At 39.2% G+C, this 19,434-nt stretch overlaps 1 pseudogene; it reads right to left on the reverse strand.

Moving 5' to 3' along the window:
* Positions 1-2,212: 2,212 nt before the first annotated feature.
* Positions 2,213-3,363, reverse strand: LOC119521178 (annotated as a pseudogene).
* Positions 3,364-19,434: the final 16,071 nt, after the last annotated feature.

Raw genomic sequence — 19,434 nt, forward strand, 5'->3', positions numbered from 1 at the left:
CACTTAATACTGCCATGTACATTTCCCATGAACTAAGATATTCACTTATGTAATTACCTTAGGTGCAATTATAAGTTCAAGAAATTTAACACTGAAGTAACTCTTAGAGTCGATATTCTGGTTTTTTCATATGTCTCAAAACTTTCCTTTGGGGGCTTTTCTCCACCATTATTAGATCCTGTCCAGGATCATGTATTGCATTTAACCGTCATTTCTCTTTAGCTGCTCATTCTTTTTTTTTCAATTGTAGGAACATATATACAACACAAACTTTCCCATCTTAACCATCCCCAAATGTACCATTCAGTGGAATTATTCATATTTACACTGTTTCAGTATCCTCACCACTTTCCATTACTAAAACTCTCCCATCTCCCAAAAAAATCCTATACCCTTATGCATTGACTCCCCATTCCCTCTGCCCCCTGCCCCTTGGCAACCTGTACTCTAATTTCTGTCTCTCTGAGCTTACATGTTCTCTGATATTTTCTTTGTAGTTACCATGGGACTTAAATTTAACATTCTAAATCTGTAACAATATTGTTTGCTTTGATATCAGCTTAGTCTTAATAATACACACAAACTATGTTTCTATACTCCTCTGCCCCTCCCCACCTTTATGTAGTTCTCGTCATAAATTACATGTTTATACATTGAGTCCAAAACCACTGATGTATCACTACATTTTATGCATTTGCTTGTAGGAAGTAAAAAGTGGTGTTAAAAACCAAAAAGTATATAGTATTCATATTTATACTTACCCATGTTGTTACCTTTACTTGGGATCCTTATTTCTTCACGTGGCTTCAATATTGTCTAGAGCCCTTTCCTTTCAACCTGCAGAACTCTCTTTAGGATCTCTTGTAGGGCGAGTCTAGTGATGATCTCACTCAGGTTTTGTTTTTATGGGATGTCTTAATCTCTCCCTCATTTTTGAAACAGTTTTGTTGGATATCAAATTCTTTGTTGGCAAGTTTTTGCTTTCAACACTTTAAATATGTCAGTCTTGCCTCCATGGTTTCCAAGGAGACATCTGTACTTAATCTTATTGAGGCTCCCTTGTAATGGCATGTTGCTTCTCTCATGTGGCTTTCAGGGTCTCCTTATATCTTTGGCATTTGACAGTTTGATTATTGTTCTGGCTTGCTAGAGCTGCCATTATGTGAAATACCAGAAATGGATCGGCTTTTATAAAGAGGGTTTATTTGGTTACAAATGTACAGTTCTGAGGCCATAAAAGTGTCCAAACTAAGGCATCAACAAGATGATAACTTAATCGAAGAATGGCTGATGGTGTCCGGAACACCTTTGTCAGCTGGAAAGGCACATGACTGGCATCTGCTGGTCCTTTGCTCCTGGGCTGTGTTTCAAAATGGCTTTCTCCAAAATGTCTCTGGGCTTCTGTCTTCACTCCTCTCTCTCAGCTCCTGTGCTTCCTTGCTACTTTCTCTCAGGGCATTTCTCTCAAAGTGCCTGGAGGTCCTCACTTAGCTTCTCAGGGGCAAACTCAGGGCTTCATCTCTTAGCTTAGCGTCTCCAGACGTCCTTCTGTTTGCATTCCCAAGCATCTCTAAGCATCTCTGTCAGCTCGAGCATCTGGATGTCCTGGCTTAGCATATACCGGGGCATTTTTGTCTCTCTGTTCTCTGTGTGAGCTCCCTTTAAAGGATTCCAGTAAACTAATCAAGACCTATCCTGAATGGGCGGGGTCAAGTCTCCACAGAAATATTCAATCAAGAGGTCATACCTTAATCAAAAAAATTAATAAGTCTGCCGCCACAAGATTGCATTAAAGAAAATGGCTTTCCTGGGGGACATAATAGATCCAAACCAGCACAACTATAATATGTCATGGTGTGGGTCTATTTGGGTTTATCCTGTTTAGAGCTTACTGAGCATCTTGGATGTGTATACTTATGTCTTTTTTTTTTTTTTTTTAACTTGGAAAGTTTTCAGCCATTATTTTTTTGAAAAATTTCTCTTCTTCTGTTTCTGTTTCTCCTTCTTCTGGGACTCCCACGATGCATATATTGGTACACTTGATGGTGTCCCACAGGTTCCTCAGACTCTGTTCACTTTTCTTCATTCTTTCTTCTTTCTGCTTCTCAACCTGATGATTTCAATGGTCTTATCTTCAAGTTCACTGATTCTCTCTTCTGCCAGTTCCAATATGTTGTTAAACCCCTCTAGGGAATTATTATTCATTTGCTCTTTACTTCATTCTCTTGTGCCAAACATCAAAAAGAGGAACTGTATGAAGTCTCACATATTTCTGTCCATTGGCAGAACACTGAAAGCACCCAAACACCATCTCTCTCTTATGATCCCCCATTCCACAGAGTATGCAAGTCCCTTTGGGAATGTTGTGATAGTAAGTTAACTCTGATGTGAGTCCTTTATTTGAGTGAAATATCTGCCATACTGAGGAGTTTGTCATAGTAGTTGGAAAAAAGATCATTCAAGTATAGCTGAGAACAAGAAATGGCATCCATCACTCTTCTATGCCTTTCAAATAGTATATTTCTCAATCTAGAGCAGTGCAAATATTGCCATTTCTTCTCTTTCAAATCCTTCTTTTGACACTGAAGCAACACAAAGATCAAAGGCACCATCCAGGAAAATGAAGAATTCAAAAACACTGAATGCTATGGTTGTGTGTGCTGGAGAAATAATAGCTTTCTCCCTTCCCTTGGGATTCTGTTCACCACAAAATGAAACCGCATTGCTTCCTCACAAATTCCAGCATGCACAGAGAGAGAGCGCTGGCTTGTGGTTCAAATGCTTTCCATGACCACACTCAATACTTCCTTTCTGCAGCTCCTCAACTGATTGGTTAAGCTATAGTCAAAATTAATTTTTTGTGTAGCAATTTCCTTGAGCAATGTTGATAATTCAACTTCATATTTGGTTACTACACCAAATGAATCTTTTGCTGCAATGGAATCTGACCCAGTCATGTTAATTCCAGCATCATTTCACAATATGGTTGTCTCATCTTCCATAAAGGGAAATACCTGATTCATCCTCACAATTCAGTAATTGATAAGAAAAAATACCAGCAGAAATTTCTCTGTCTCCTAGAAGAATGTCTTTCAGTGTAAACGGTGTTGAGGTAAATTTATATTTAGGCAATAGAAAGTATCACTTCTTTTTTACCACCAGATTTAGTGGTTGGTACTTGTCAGCTTCACTGAAGCTTGGAGAAGGAGCTAGTCTCCCTCCTTCCCCAACTTGTTTGACAAAGCTCCAAGGGCCTCGATCAAGGTCGCGATGAATAGTGGCTTGCTGGTAGCAATGGGTCAATTTCGAGGGAAACAGAGAGCTTGCTTTTCCTCCTGCCACTGAACTGTCTCTTCTAACCATGGCCCAGAGCAGACATCATGCTGCAGCCCTGGACTGCACATGAGGCCAGTTGTTCCTTCAGGTCAGTGCCCAGGCAGCCAGGCTGAGCTGGGCAGAGTGGCAGGGTGGGAAGGAGAGGTGAAGGCCTCTCTAGGGAATATTTAATTTCTGTTATTGTATTCTTCACCTCTGCTTGATTCCTTTTCATAATACCCATCTCTTTATATTCATCTATTGGGGTTTTCATGATTTCCTTTAGTTGACTGCCCATGTTTTCCTTTAGCCCCTTGAACATATTTAGGACAATTTTCTTGAAGTCTTTGTCTGGCATGATCCAGGTCTCATCCTCCTTATTGATGGTTTCTAATGCTGTAATCTTCTTCTTTGCCTGAGCCATAACTTCCTGTTACTTTGTATGTTTTATAATCTTTTGTTGAAAATGGGGCATTTTGATATTCTAATGTATTACTGCTGGAATTTAGACTCCTTGGTGTATGTTCCTTAAGCTTATATCCAGCTAGTGTAATGAAAGAGCTTTCCTTGAATGCCATGAGCTAAGAAAAGAAAAGGAGGAAAAAAGGAAAACTCCTTTCCCAGTCTTTGCAGATTGACCTGTGTAAATGTTCTCCTTCAGAGCTTATCCATAGAATGAGTTTAGAGAATCACTTGGGGCCAAAGCATAGGAGCCTCTGTGATCCTTTCTGCACATGTCTTATCTTGGACATGCACATGTACTCTGGAAATTCCCCCTTTTATGTAGGTACAAATGTCCTCTCTTCTCTAGGAAACAGTTTCCTCATGGTCCTGGGCAATCCACTTATGTCCTACAGCCAGCAATCTGTTGCTGCAGGCAGCCACAGCTTGACTGCTCTCCCGCAGTGTTCTGTAGGAGAGCTCTGTGAGCTGCCTTCTACACACAAAGCAAGTTCTGGGACAGCAAACCTTCAATCAGTGTCGTGGTTCAGTCCCTCAGCCTGCCACCAGACAGATTGAGCCAGATGTAAATGCTTCCAATATGTGCACAAGAGTCACTCTGCTTCCACCCCAGAACCAGGACCAGGGATCTGCACTGGGAGCCCAGGCTGGCTCCATGCCAAGCTGGTGAGGGGCTAGCCAGGGTGCCACTAGATCCTACCTCTTTTAAGTTGCCTTTTTCTTGAATCAGTGCTCACCCTAATACTGCATTTTTAACTGTTTTATTAAACTCTGAGAAAGATGTTTCTGCCAGTTCTTGCTGGCTGTTCAAACCTTCTGTGGAGGGACAGAGCCCTGAAGCTTGTCACTTTGCAGTCTTCATCCCAGGCCCACATTCTTTTAACTACTATAGCTTCATAGTAAGTTTCGAAATCAGAGGATGTGAGTCCTCCAACTGTATTCTTCTTTTTCAAGATTGTTTCGGCTAGTCACTGCTCCTTGCAATTCCATGTGAATATGAGGATCAGTTTTTCCATTTCTTAAAAAAAAATGCTGCTTGAAGGTTGATAGGGATTGCATTGAATCTGTAGCTTTCTTTGGGTAGCATTGACATCTTAACAGTATTCACTCTTTCAATCCATGAAGATGTGATGTCTTGCCAATTTTTTAGGCCCTCAGTATTATTCTTTTTTCAGTAGTATTTTGTAGTTTTTTTTTCCCCAAAGACATTTCCTTTGTCCTCAAAGAACATGACGTATGTTTTAAATTCTCATCATTGGAATATTCTGTGCACTTTTTTAAATGAAACACTTTACAGTTTTTAAAATTTTTTTCCATTTTTTAAATTGAGATTGTTCACATACTATACAATTATCCAGAGATCCAAAGTGTACAATCTCTTGCCCGTGGTACCAACATACAGCTGTGCATCCATCACCACAGTTAGATTTTTCTTTTTCAATTTTTAGAACATTTTCATTACTCCAGAAAAGAAAAAAAGACACATAAAAAAAGGAAACTCAAATCCTCCCGTACCCCTAAGAGCCCCCCCTCAGTTATTGATTCATAGTATTGGTATAGTACATTTGTCACTGTTGATGAAAAAATGTTAAAATACTACTAACCGTAGTGTATAGTTTGCAATAGGTATATTTTTTTCCTATATGCCCCTCTATTATTAACTTCTAGTTATACTGTCTATATTTGTTCTAGTTCATGAGAGAGATTTCTAATATTTGTACAGTTAATCATGGACATTGTCCACCACAAGATTCACTGTTTTATACATTCCCATCTATAACCTCCAGCTTTCCATCCAGTGACATATGTGATTGAGCTTCCCCTTTCCACCACCTTCACACACCATTCAACACTGTTAGTTATTCTCACAATGTGCTATTATCATCTCTGTCCATTTCCAAATGTTTAAGTTCACCCTAGTTGAATATTCTGCTCATAACAAGCAACGGCTCTCCATTCTTTAGCCTCATTCTATATCCTGGTAACTTATATTTCATGTCTATGAGTTTACATATTATAATTAGTTCATATCAGTGAGACCCTGCAATATTTGTCCTTATGTGTTTGTCTTATTTCACTCAATATAGTGCCCTCAAGCTTTCTTCATCAACCCATTTTTTTAAAGACGGTTTTGTTCACACACCATACATTCCATCCTAAGTAAGCAATTGATGGTTCCCTGTATGGTCACGTATTTATGTATTGACCACCATTGCCACTATCTGTATAAGGACATCTCCATTTCTTCTACAAAGGAAGAGGAAGAGTCAAAGAAGGTAGAGGGACAGGAGGAAAAGAAAAAAAAGAGAGGGAAAAAAGAAAAAAGAAAACCATGACAGCTAGGAAGCTACAAAAGGAAAGATAGCTTAAACTAAAGTAGAATAGAGTCAGACAACATCACCAATGCCAAGAGTCCCATACCCTTCCCTATGCCCCCCCCATATGCATTTAGCTTTGGTATATTGCCTATGTTATATTAAAGGATGCATAATACAGTGTTTCTGTTAGCTGTAGTCTCTAGTTTGCATTGATTGTATTTTCCCCAAATCCCACCCCATTGTAAACACCTTGCAATGTTGACATTCATTTGTTTTACATCATGTAAAAATGTATTTGTACCTTTTATCACAATTGTTGAGCACCCTAGGTTTCACTGAGTTATACAGTCCCAGTCTTTATCTTTCCTCTTTCCTTTTGTTGTCCCACATGGTCCTAACCTTCCTCTTTCAACCATATTCACAGTCATCTTTGTTCAGTTTACTTACATTGCTGTGCTACCATCACCCAAAATTGTGTTCCAAACCTCTCACTCTTGTCTTTTCCTTTCTGTCTGTAGTGCTCCCTTTAGTGTTTCCTGTAGAGCAAGTATCTTATTCACAAACTCTCTTATTGTCTGCTTGTCAGAGAATATTTTAAGCTCTCCCTCATATTTGAAGGACAGTTTTGCTGGATATAGGATTCTTGGTTGGTGGATTTTCTCTTTAGTATCTTAAATATATCACCCCACTTCCTTCTTGCCTCCATGGTTTCTATTGAGAAATCTGCACATAGTCTTATCAAGCTTCCTTTGTATGTGATGGATCGCTTTTCTCTTGCTGCTTTCAGGATTCTCTTTTTATCTTTGATGTTTGATAATCTGATTATTAAGTGTCTTGGTGTAGGTCTATTCAGATCTATTCTGTTTGGGGTACACTGTGCTTCTTGGATCCATAATTTTATGTCTTTCATAAGAGATGGGAAATTTTCATTGATTATTTCCTCTATTATTGCTTCTGCCCCTTTTCCCTTCTCTTCTCCTTCTGGGACACCAATGATACATACATTCCTGCATTTCATTTTGTCCTTAAGTTCCTGGAGACATTGCTCATATTTTTGCATTCTTTTCCCTGTCTATTCTTTTGTGTGTAGGCTTTCAGTTGTCTTGTTCTCCAGTTCCTGAGTGTTTTCTTCTGCCTCTTGAGGTCTTCTGTTGTATGTCTCCATTGTGTCCTTCATCTCGTGTGTTGTGCCTTTTGTTTCCATAGAGTCTTTCGGTTGTTTATTTGAACTTTCCATTTCTGCCTTATGTATACCCAGGGTTTTCATTATATGCTTCATCTCTTTTGCATTTCTTCCCTAAACTTTCTGAATTGATCCAGCACTAGTTGTCTAAATTCCTGTATCTCAGTTGAGGTATGTGCCGATTTCAATGTATTATGTCCCCCAAAACTCCATTATCTTTGATGTAATCTTGTGTGGGCAGAGGTATCAATGTTGATTGGATTGTAATTCTTTGAGTGTTTCCATGGAGATGCACCCCACCCAACTGTGGGTGATGACTCTGGATAATTTCCATGGAGCTGTTACCCCACCCATTCAGGGTGGGTCTAAATTAAATCACTGGAGCCATATAAATGAGTTGACAAACAGAACGAACTCAGTGCAGCTGAGAGTGACATTTTGAAGAGGAGCTACAGCCAAGAAGGACACTTTGAAGAATGCACTGGAACTGAGAGAGGAGCTTCAGCTTACAGAGACATTTTGAAGATGGCTGTTGAAAGCAGACACTTGCTCTGGAGAAGCTAAGAGAGGAAAAACACCCCAAGAGCAACTAAGGGTGACATTTTTGAGGAACTGCAGCCTAGAGAGGAATGTCCTGGGAGAAAGCCGTTTTGAAACCAGAACTTTGGAGCAGATGCCAGCCACGTGCCTTCCCAGCTAACAGGGGTTTTCTGGACACCATTGGCCATCCTCCAGTGAAGGCACCTGATTGCTGATGTGTTACCTTGGACACTTTATGGCCTTAAGACTGTAACTATGTAACCAAATAAACCCCCTTTTATAAAAGCCAATCCATCTCTGGTGTTTTGCATTCCGTCAGCATTAGCAAACTAGAACAAAGTGTAAGTTTGTTCCTTTGACCGGGCCAAAACTTTGTCCCTCCTAGTGTAGGTTGTAGTTTTCTGTTGTCTATGCATCAGGCCTCCTTGGTTACCCCAATCAGGTTTTCCCAGACCAGAACGGGCTCAGGTCTTGGAAGGAGGCAATAATTTCAGGTCTCCCTGAGGGTGTCTTAGAAGATTGATGCACTCTGTGAGGCCTCAAGTCACTGTGCTTTTCTGCCCAGCAGGTGGCGCCTGTCAGCCTGTAGCTCCAGACTGGTGTAAGGAGGTGTGGCCCATGGTTGTTTTCCCCCAGGCTCTGGGGTCTGGTTCTGAATGGAAGGTTGGTATTAGAGCTTGGCATGTCCTCTTTCCTCTTAAGGAAGATAACCCCCCTAGGGAGAGGTCATTAGCATTTGAATAGTCTCTGGCTCTGCTATCTCCACACTTTTCATGGGTCTGAGTGCTGGGAATTGAAAATGGCTGAGGCTTTCTCCACTGAGCCAAAAAAAGGACAGAAAGACCCCTTTCAGGGTCAGTCTGTGGCCCCCCTCAATTTCACCTGTCGACCAGAGACAGCACCCAGTTCTCTGGGCTCCCGCTGCTTCCCAGAGAGGTCCTCCAGCTCTCCAAGGTCATTCATCAAAAGCCTCTGTCTGCTTGTAGGGGATTCATAGCTTGTATTGAGTGTGTGCTAATTAAAACCCTAGGGGGAGCTCAGCTGAGCTATATTCGATTGCTCAGAGAGTGCTGCTCTCTAGCAAGTGAGGCTTTGCAGTTTGGGAGAGAGCTGCTCTCTAGCACCATGAGGCTTTGCAGTTTGGGCCATGGTGGGAGGGGGCTCCTGGGTCGGGTCTGTAGTTTTTACTTACAGATTTTATGCTGCGATCTCAGACATCCTCCCAATTCATGTTGGTGTATGATGACTGGATGGTCATGTTTGTCCCCCTGCAGTAATTCCAGATTATTTTCTAGTTGTTCCTGGCTGTTATTGTTCCAGGGAGACTAACTAACTTCCACGCCTCTCTATGCCACCATCTTCTTTCCTCTCCATGTTTTGTAGTTTTAAGTGTGAATGTCTTTCACCTCCTTGGTTAAATTGATGCTATTATAAATGGAATTGTTTTCTTAATTTCCTCTTTAGATTGTTCATTGCTAGTATATAGAAATTCAGCTAATTTTTTGCATATTGATCTTGTACCCTGTTACTTTACTGAGTATGTATTAACTTTAAGTAACTTCCTTGTGGATTCCTTGGGATTTTCTATATTTAGAATGATGTAATCTGCTAATAGAGATAGTTTTACTTCTCCCTTTCTAGTTTGGATGCCTTTAATTTCTTTTTCTTGCCTTATTGCTGTGTCTAGAACTTCCAGTAGAATGTTGAATAGCAGTGGTGAAAGCAGGCATCCTTGTCTTGTCTTGGGGAAAAGCTTTCAGTCTTCTACCATTGAGTATGATGCTCGTTGTGGGTTTTTCATAAATAGCCTTTATCCTGTCGAGGAAGTTCCCTTATATTCCTCCTTGGGTTTAGTTCTAAAGTCTCAGTTTTATTCCATTGATCTGTATGTCCATCCTTATACCAAAACCACATTGTCTTCAGTACTATAGTTTTGTAGTAAGTTTTGAAATGGAGGACTGTGAGTTCTCCAAGTTTGTTCTTCTTTATTGAGATTGCTTTGACTACTCTGGGTCCCTTGCACTTCCATATGAATTTTAGGGTCAGATTGTCAAGTTCTGCAAAAGAGGAAGTTGGATTTTGATGGGGATTGCATTGAATCTATAAATCAATTTGGAAAATATTGCCATCTTAACAATTTTGTCTTCCTGTCCATGAACATGTGATGTTTTTCCATTTATTTATATCTTCTTTAAATTATTTCAGCAATGTTTTTGTCATTTTTGTGTACAACAGTTCCTGTATTAGTAATTAACTTTATTGCTTCTCTGTGCTCTAATTCATTAACATCTACTTCTGTGTTTATTCTTTCTTTCACCAATTTTCTTTTATTTAAAAAGTATTTGTTTTGTATACTGCTTCATTCTTTCTTATTTAATAATGAAATAACAAGGCTATGAATATACCTCTGATTATAGTACATTTTGATATGCAATGTTTTAATTATATTCATTATTTTCTAAATCGTCTGTAATTGTATTTTTCCCTCTTCATCTAAAAAGGTTAAGAGAGAAGAGGCAGCCAATTCAATGGGAAAAAATATTTGGAAACCACGTATCTGACAAAAGACATATCTTGCATATATAAAGAAATCCTACAACTCAACGACAATAGTACAGACAGCCCAATTATAAAATGGGCAAAAGATACGAAAAGACAGTTCTCTGAAGAGGAAATACAAATAGCCAAAAAACACATGAAAAAATGTTCATCTTCACTAGCTATTAGGGAGATGCAAATTAAGACCACAATGAGATTTCATTTCACAGCCATCAGAGTGGCTGCCATTAAACAAATAGGTAACTACCAATGCTGGAGAGGATGTGGAGAAATTGGAGCTCTTATTCATTGTTGATGGGACTGTATAATGGTACAGCCACTCTGGAAGACAGTCTGGTGATTTCTTAGAAAACTACATATAGAGCTACCCTTCAATCCAGCAATTGCACTTATCAGTATATACCTGGAAGATCTGAAAGCAGTGCTCGCCAATATTCATAGCAGCATTATTCACAATTGCCAAGAAATGGAAACAACCCAAATGTCCTTCAACAGATGAGTGGCTAAACAAAATGTGGTATATACACATGATGAAATACTATGCGGCAATAAGAAGTAATGATATCATGAAACGTGACAACATGGATGAATCTTGAAGACATAATGCTGAGCGAAATAAGCCAGGCACAAAAAGAGAAATATTGTATGTTACCACTCATGTGAACACTGGGAAAAATGTAAAATAAACCGTTTATATTGTAGAATGTAGGGACCTAGCAATAGACAGCAAATAGTGAAGGGAGAACGATAATCTAATAAGAACAGGTAAGTTATGGAGGGTAAACTTAATGTTTTGGGAATGCTCAGGAATGACTACGGTTTGTTAATTTCTGGGGGGTATGGTAGGAACAAGTTTGCAGAAATGTAGTTATTTTAGGTTATTTATTTTTCTTATTCCTTTGTTGGGTTATAGTCTGTTTATTTTCTTGGGGTAGGGTAGGAACATGTTGGAAGCACATTCTTTGTTTCTTCGTATTCCTTTGTTTTGGTTTTGTTTGAAATGTTTTTTTATTGTTTGTTTTTTATTTGTTTGATAAAGTTAAAAAAACAGTGACTGAACAATGGGGGGAGAAGGGGAATGGAATGTTTTAGATGTTCTATTTTATTCTAATTTTTATTTTATTTTTTGGAGTAATGAAAATGTTCAGAGATTGATTGTGGTGATCAATGCACAACTATGAACAACTGATTGTGCACGTTGAAGGATTTTATGTTATGTGAATATATCTCAATAAAATTGCATTACAAAAAGGGTTAAGAGAATATTTTAAAATTTCTGAATGTTCATAGTTTTTGGTTCATCCATTATTTATTACTTTCTAGTTCTATTGCAATTATTATATCTGTTATTTCTCTTTTCTGTCTTATATTATCTAAACTTTCTAAAGCAATATTGAATAGTGGTGATAGCAGTTATATTGTCTTTTCCTGATTGCAATGCAAATGTATCTATTGTTTAATAAGTCTCTATGCAATTTCTCTTATTTTTATTAAGTTTCTGTAAATGTTTGATAGATGCTAGAAAATAATGAATGTATGTAAATAGATACATATATACGGCTGTTTTAGTTTCCTAGGCTGCTTAAGGCAAATACCATGGAATGGTTCAGTTTAAACAACGGAAATTTATTCACTCACAGTTGAGTCTGGGAAAATGTCCAAATCAAGCATCATCAGGGTGATGTTTTCTTCCTGAAGACCCGCTGCCGGCGATCCTGGGCTCATGGTCTCTCCCTTCCATTCCGGCTTTTGTTGCTTTCAACTTCTTGTATCTGTGGGTTTCCCTCTCTCTCTCTCTCTCTGTATTCATTCCATTTGTAAAGGACTCTAGTAATAAGATTAAGTTGCCTCATCGAAAGTCCTATTTACAACCCACAGGAATAGATTAAAATAAGAACAAGTTTTTCAGTTCCAGACCACCACAATCGCTATTAAATTAACATTATTATCAATTATATAACTCAAAACCTGTATCTTTGTTTTTTGTACTTGATATGTTATAGACTAACAGTGGTGGGTTTAAATTACGCACCACCACATTTCTGTGTGTCTTTCTTTGTGTTTCTAATAGTGTAATAAGAGATCAGGACAGCTACATTTTCATTGTGGGTTGTACACTTTTCAATATAAAACAACTTCCATGTTCAAAGTAATGCTATTTCCCTTATATTCAATTTCCTCTGATATCAAATCTTCCCACTGCTCTATTTTTATTTGCTTGCATTTGCCTGATGTCTATTTATAATATTTTTATTTTAAACCTTTCTGTGTTTTCTTTGGAGACAGTTTTGATGTAAGCTGTGTAGAGTTGAATTTTGTTTATTGACTCACTCTAGTAAGCTTTACACATTTGCATGTTATTGTTATAACTGATATATTTGGCTTTACTTTTATCATTATTTCATGCTTTCTGGTTTTAAATTTTTATGATTTCCTGCATTTTCTTTTCTTTTTTTTAAAAAAATCTTTGCCAAATGAATTATACTTTCTTCTCTTTTCATTTTAGGCTATTCCACTGATTTGAAAGTTATGCATCCTGTTTTTATTCTACTAGTTATTGTAGATTTTTTTAAAAGCGCACACATGCACCTATGGTTGTTTAATTATCAATGTCAATAATTAAATGTTATCTGTTATCTGTTAACTCTCTTCATATAATATGAGAAAAATAGTATAATTATTCCTTCTTCCTGGTAACTCCTTCCAGTTTTTGTTGATATAATTTGGAGTTTTATTATTACTCTCCACTCAGTAACTTCCTAAGGAGCCCAACCTAAGACTCAGGATGATGTAAATATGTGTGTCCTTTAAGCTCTTCTCTAAGGGCCATCAGTTGTCCTAAGCTGGAATACATACTTCCTGACCAGCATCTGATGAGAAGCCAAACCCCAGAGACAGTTTCTACAAGAAACTTTGAGAAACACCAGAAACTTAACTAATTAGAATGATCAATGTTAAAAATGGGTTTTCAACCTTGTGGATCACACTCCCTTTATCCAGTGTACAGATGGATGAGTAGATAAATGGGGACAAAAACTAAATGAAAAATATTGTGGGATGGGGGACATGATTTGGGTGTTATTTTTTATTTTTATTTTTTATTCTTATTCTGATTCTTTCTGGTATAAGGAAAATGTTCAAAAATAGACTGGGGTGATGAATGCACAACTATATGATGGTACCGTGAACAGTTGATTGTACACCATGGATGATTGTATGGTATGTGAGTATATCTCAATAAAATTGAATTTGAAAAAAAAAGGGTTTTCATTGCTGTATATAGTTAGTGGCTTGTTAATTATTTTAATGAGTGCTAAAATGGGCTCTCGTTGGTGAAGACAGGTATGCAATGTTGACTACAATATTTTAGACACTTGTTTGAACAATGTATAAGAATCTAGCAAACCTGTATTTGTCACCCTCAAGAATGATGCCCAAGGCATGATTCCTAAATGTTCCTGTGTCCAGCCAGTAATTCAGAAGGATTCTGGTTGCCTGATGCCAGCTTTAAAGTTAAGTGAATCCTCCCTGAAGAATATGGTCAAGTTTACCTCAAATGACCCTTTTATGCAGGGTGAATTCAGAGCTCCTGGAAGGAAAGACCACTGGGGAGTCATCAAACTGACCGAACAGGTTGGGTGACTGTTTTTGTGGCTGTTTCCTACTAATTCTCCTCCAGGATCACTCATCTCTAGCTGGTCTGGGTCTGAGCTCTGCCTCCCCTGTGTGGGCTTCTTTTGCGAGCACACTCTTCTGTTGATGCAAGTTGACTTCAGCCCATTTAGGCTCAAGTACGAGTCTTCCTGTTAGATTTCTGTAGATGCCAAACTTGGAGGTAGGCAAGGGCCATCAGCAACCTCACTGCTAGGTAATTTATTACAATGAAAGCTCTCGAAAGGAATTCCAACACACATACAGGTATTTAATAGACAATACTGCTCTGAAAACTGATAAAGGAAAAGGATGTATCCTGCCTTTCCTTTGTGAACTGTACCTCAGGACAACCATGCAGGAGATAAGAGAAAACTAAAAAAACAAATTCCAGTTAATATATGAAGACAAAATGATAGCATTGGAATATGACCATTGTGCAATCCCCATTTTGCATTAATGGATGTAGGTTTGAGCACCTGCTGCTAACACCGCAAAAAGTGAGACAACGAGACAACCCAAATGAAACGAACACCACCGAGAAAGTTATCTTGCCAAACACTCAAGGCTGAAACCGATTAAGCATCTAGACCTACGCCTGGGTTGCAGGGAACATGAGAGACAGAGGCACAGGTTAAATGTCAGCAGGGGGTGCGTCAGCCAGATCCAGACTGTGGAAAGCTCTTTAGGACAAACAACCAGGTCTTTGGCAAATAAATAGCAAGGAAAAAAAAATGAGCTAAAAGAAGAAAATAGATTCAGAGATTTAAAATACATGCTATTAAATTGCTGTGCATCTACCTTATTTGGGTCCTGAGTCAAACAGATAAATTTCTCAACACCAACTGGATATTTGATGATGTTAAGGAATTATTGTTAATTTTTTAGGAGTGACAATGGTATTCATGTTATGCTTGCTTTAAGAGATTTAATATGTTAGAGAAATATATTGAAATACTTGATAGGAAATGAAATGCTGCCTGGATTTGTTTCAAAATTATTCAAGATGGGATGGAATGGGTGGGAGTATAAGTGGAGCTGAATTAGCCATGAGTTAACAGTTGTTGAAGTTGAGTGATGGGCATATGGGGTTTCAATATACCATTCTGGCTACTTTAGCTTATGGTTTAACTTTGCTGTAACAAAAGGTACTTTTTAAGAATTGGGTCACCTTTCTTAAAAGGTAATGACCCACCTCCCCCACCCCTACATGGGACCTGACTCCCGGGGATGTAAATCTCCCTGGCAAAGCAGGACATGACCCCCGGGGATGAATCTGGACCCGGCATCGTGGGATTGAGAATATCTTCTTGACCAAACGGAGGAAGCAAAATGAAGTGAAATAAAGCTTCAATGGCTGAGAGATTTCAAATGGAGTTGAGAGGTCACTCTGGTGGACATTCTTATGCACTATATAGATAATACCTTTTAGGTTTTAATATATTGGAATAGCTAGAAGTAAATACTGAAGCAATCAAACTCCAACCCAGTAGCCTTGACTCTTGAAGATGATTGTATAACAGTGTAGCTTACAAGGGGTGACAGTGTGATTGTGAAAACCCTGTGGCTGGCACTCCCTTTATCTAGTGTATGGATGGATGAGTAGAAAAATGCGGACAAGAACTAAATGAAAAATAGGGTGGGATGGGGGGATGATTTGGGTGTTATTTTTTATTTTTTATTCTTATTCAGATTCTTTCTGATGTAAGGAAAATGTTCAGAAATAGATTGGGGTGATGAATGCATAACTATATGATGGTACTGTGAACGATTATACACCATGGATGATTGTACGGTATGTGAATATATTTCAATAAAACTGAATTTAATTTAAAAAAAAAAGGTGATGACCCATCAGTTCCACTCCTAGATATATACTCAAGAGAATAGAAAACATATGCCCACACAAAAACTTGTACACAAATGTTTATAGCAGCATTATCCATATTAGCCAAAGTGTTGAAACAACCCAAATGTCCATCAGCAGATGAATGGATAAACTGAATAAACACAGTGTGGTCTATTCATACAATGAAATATTACTCAGCCATAAACAGGAAGTTCTGATGCACATCACAACATGGATGAGCCTTGAAAAAATTATGTTAATTGAAGGAAGCAGACACAAAAGGTTACATATTGTGTGATTCCTTTTATATGATATATCCAGAATATGGAAACCCATACAGAAGGAAAGCAGCTTAGAAATTACCAGAAGATGGGGAGAGAGAGGAAGGAGGAGTGATTACTTAATGGGTCCAGGATGTTTTTATGGGGTGATGAAAAAGGTTCGAAACCAGAGAGAGCTGGTGATTGTGCAATATTGCGAATATACTAAATACAACTGAATTGCATGCTTTAAAGCGGTTAAATGTATGTTATGTGGATTTCACCTCAAAGATTTTGTTTTAATAGAATGGATTATGTCAAACTGTGGGTAGTCTTCTGAGACTTGCTTTTGCACTCAAACATTATCTTTTTAAGTTTCGCACATGTCATAGCTGCAGTTCATTCATTTTTCAATCTGTGTAGTAGTCGCTTGAATGAATCTAGCCATAATTTACTCATTTTGCTGACAATAGAGTTTAAGTTGTTTTCGTTCTTTGCCGTGACAAACTCTGCTGCTATTAATATTCTTGCACGTCTCTTGGGCCACAGCTACACTTGTTTCTTTAGGGTGTATATACCTAGGAGTGGAATTGCAGGTAATGCCAAGTCGTCTTCCAAAGTGTTTATACCAGGTGGCCCCTCTCCCTGCCAACACTTGGTATTGTCAGACTTCTGAACTTTTTCTCTAATCTAGTGGGTATCATAGTATCATTAAGGTCTTAATCAGCATTTTCCTGAGCTTGAGCATGTCTGCCTGTGCTTATTAGACATCGACTCCTCTTCTGTGGTTGCCTACTCAAGTCTTTTGCCCATTTTTCTGTTGAGCTGGCTGTTATTTGTTTCTAGAGGCTCTTTATATATTTTGAATACTAATCCTTTGAGAGGCAATTTTGTTTAAGGGTTTAATCCAGCCAGACCACCTGGATTCAAATCCTGATTCTGTCATGGTGAGAGTGTGTAATTTTCATGATAGTGGGGTTTTGTTTTGTTGAAAATTTTTTTAAATTTTATTCCTTTTATTTCTTTTTTTCCATTTTTTTATTGTAGAATATAACATATATACGTAAAAGTGACAACTTTCCAAGTGCAATTTAACAAGTAGAGAGCAAATTTCAAAGAATATTATAGGTTACAGTTCCACAGTTCCAGTTATTTCCTTATTACAAAATATAATGTATATACAAAAAGGTAATATCTTTTAAAATATGATATAACTAGTAGATATGCAGGAAATTTCCAGAGTTATTACGAGTTACAGTACCATAGTTTCCGTTATTCATGACAGTGTTTTATGCATTTTTTTTTTTTTTTTTTTTTTTTAATGGCTCAGGTGCACTTTTCACCAGGTGGAAGCCAGGAAATGATACCCTTTTCCAGTTAAGTAAGGAGGTGATGGCTGGCACTGGAGTGAACGGGCCCCAGATCCCTTATCCTCTGTGTCAGCTGTCAGTGGGGACTGATTTCCTGGACATCTCTGTGAACTGAACTGGGCAGATTGCGAGTGACGAAAAAGAGGAGCAGGATTTATTGGTTTCTTTCACGTAAAAGTCTGATGCAATCACATCTGGAAGCGGGGGCTCGGCGCTGACGGGACTCTTGTCTCCCGGTCACTGGGCTCTGCCTCTTTCTCATGCCCGGTCTCCTGACAGGTGCTTCCAGGCAGACCCCGACTGGGCGGACCCCCCACCAGCCTCGCAGCCCCGGGGAAAGAGGGCGCTCCTGGTGCAACGCCTCCTGCAAACCCCTTGCCCCGGGCTCACGGGGGAGGAGCCAGCCCTCCGGGATCCACGCGGCTTCGGAATAAGGGACAGGTGGGTCCTCAAAAATGATGGGGAATGGGGACAAAACCTAAATGAAGGGTAGGGTGGGATGGGGGGGGGGTGATCTGGGTGTTTTTTGTTTGTTTGTCTGTTTGTTTTTTATTCTGATTCTGATTCTTTCTGGTGTAAGGAGAATGTTCAAAAGTGGATTGGGGTGATGAATGCACAACTATAGGATGGTGCTGTGAACGGTTGATGGTACACCATGGATGACTGTATGGTATGTGAATGTTTCTCAATAAAATTGAGTATTAAAAAAAAAGATAATGGGGGTTTGAGTGCCTCTGCATGGCTCAGATGTGGCCCTCTCTCTCTCTAACTAAGTCACCTTGGCAGGAGATCTCACTGCCCTCCCCCCTACATGGGACCTGACTCCCAGGGGTGTAAATCTCCCTGGCAATGCAGGATATGACTCCCGGGGATGAATCTGGACCCGGCATAATGGGATTGAAAACATCTTGACCAAAAGGGGGATGCGAAATGAAAAGAAATAAAGCTTCAGTGGCTGAAAGATTTCCAGTGGAGTCGAGAGGTCACTCTGGTGGACATTCTTAAACACTATATAGTTAACACTTCTTAGGTTTTAATGTGTTGGAATAGCTAGAAGTAAATACCTGAAACTACCAAACTCCAACCCAGTAGCCTTGACTCTTGAAGATGATTGTATAAGAATGTAGCTTACAAGGGGTGACTGATGGTGAAAACCTTGTGGATCGCACTCCCTTTATCCAGTGTATGGATGGATGAGTAGAAAAATGGGGACAACAACTAAATGACAAATAGGGTGGGATGGGAGGATGATTTGGGTGTTCTTTTTTATTTTCATTTTTTATTCTTATCCTGATTCTTTCTGGTATAAGGAAAATGTTTAAAAATAGACTGGGGTGATGAATGCACAACCATAAGATGGTACTGTGAACAGCTGATTGTACACCATGGGTGATTATATGGTATGTGACTATATCTCAATAAAACTGAATTAAAAAAAAAAAAAAGATAATGGGGGTGATGATTCCAGGAAAGGAGGGCAGCATAGTGGGCTGGCAAAGCAACAGAGCCCCACTGCAGTGACATCAGGGGGTTTATCTTCCCCCTCCTGGGGAAAGCATATTTGGGACCCTGGGCTTAAGGGTGATGAGAGCCGTGAGAGTCAAGTGTTCATGAGCGTGAGCAGAATCCAGCAAGACGGAGGGCGGAGGGGGCGAAGGGCAGGCCACTCCCCAGGGAGGCCCTTTATGGGTCATCTCCCCTTGTCAGGGTTGTTCCTGTTGTTAGGGTCTACTTGGGGGAAATAAAGGCAAGAGGGCTGTGGCCTCGTGGAGAACAGAGGACAGGATGGCAGAGGTGACTGTGCAAGGCACAGAGAAGCAGCCCAGGAAGTGCCAGGAGAGCCCAGATACGGGGTGCAGCCCTAGCGTCTAAGGTCCTCCGAGAGCCTCCCGAGTGCCGGGCACCGCCCCGAACACACCACACCTAG

Source organism: Choloepus didactylus, chromosome 27 (genome assembly GCF_015220235.1).
Source record: "Choloepus didactylus isolate mChoDid1 chromosome 27, mChoDid1.pri, whole genome shotgun sequence".
Lineage (NCBI taxonomy): Eukaryota > Metazoa > Chordata > Mammalia > Pilosa > Megalonychidae > Choloepus > Choloepus didactylus.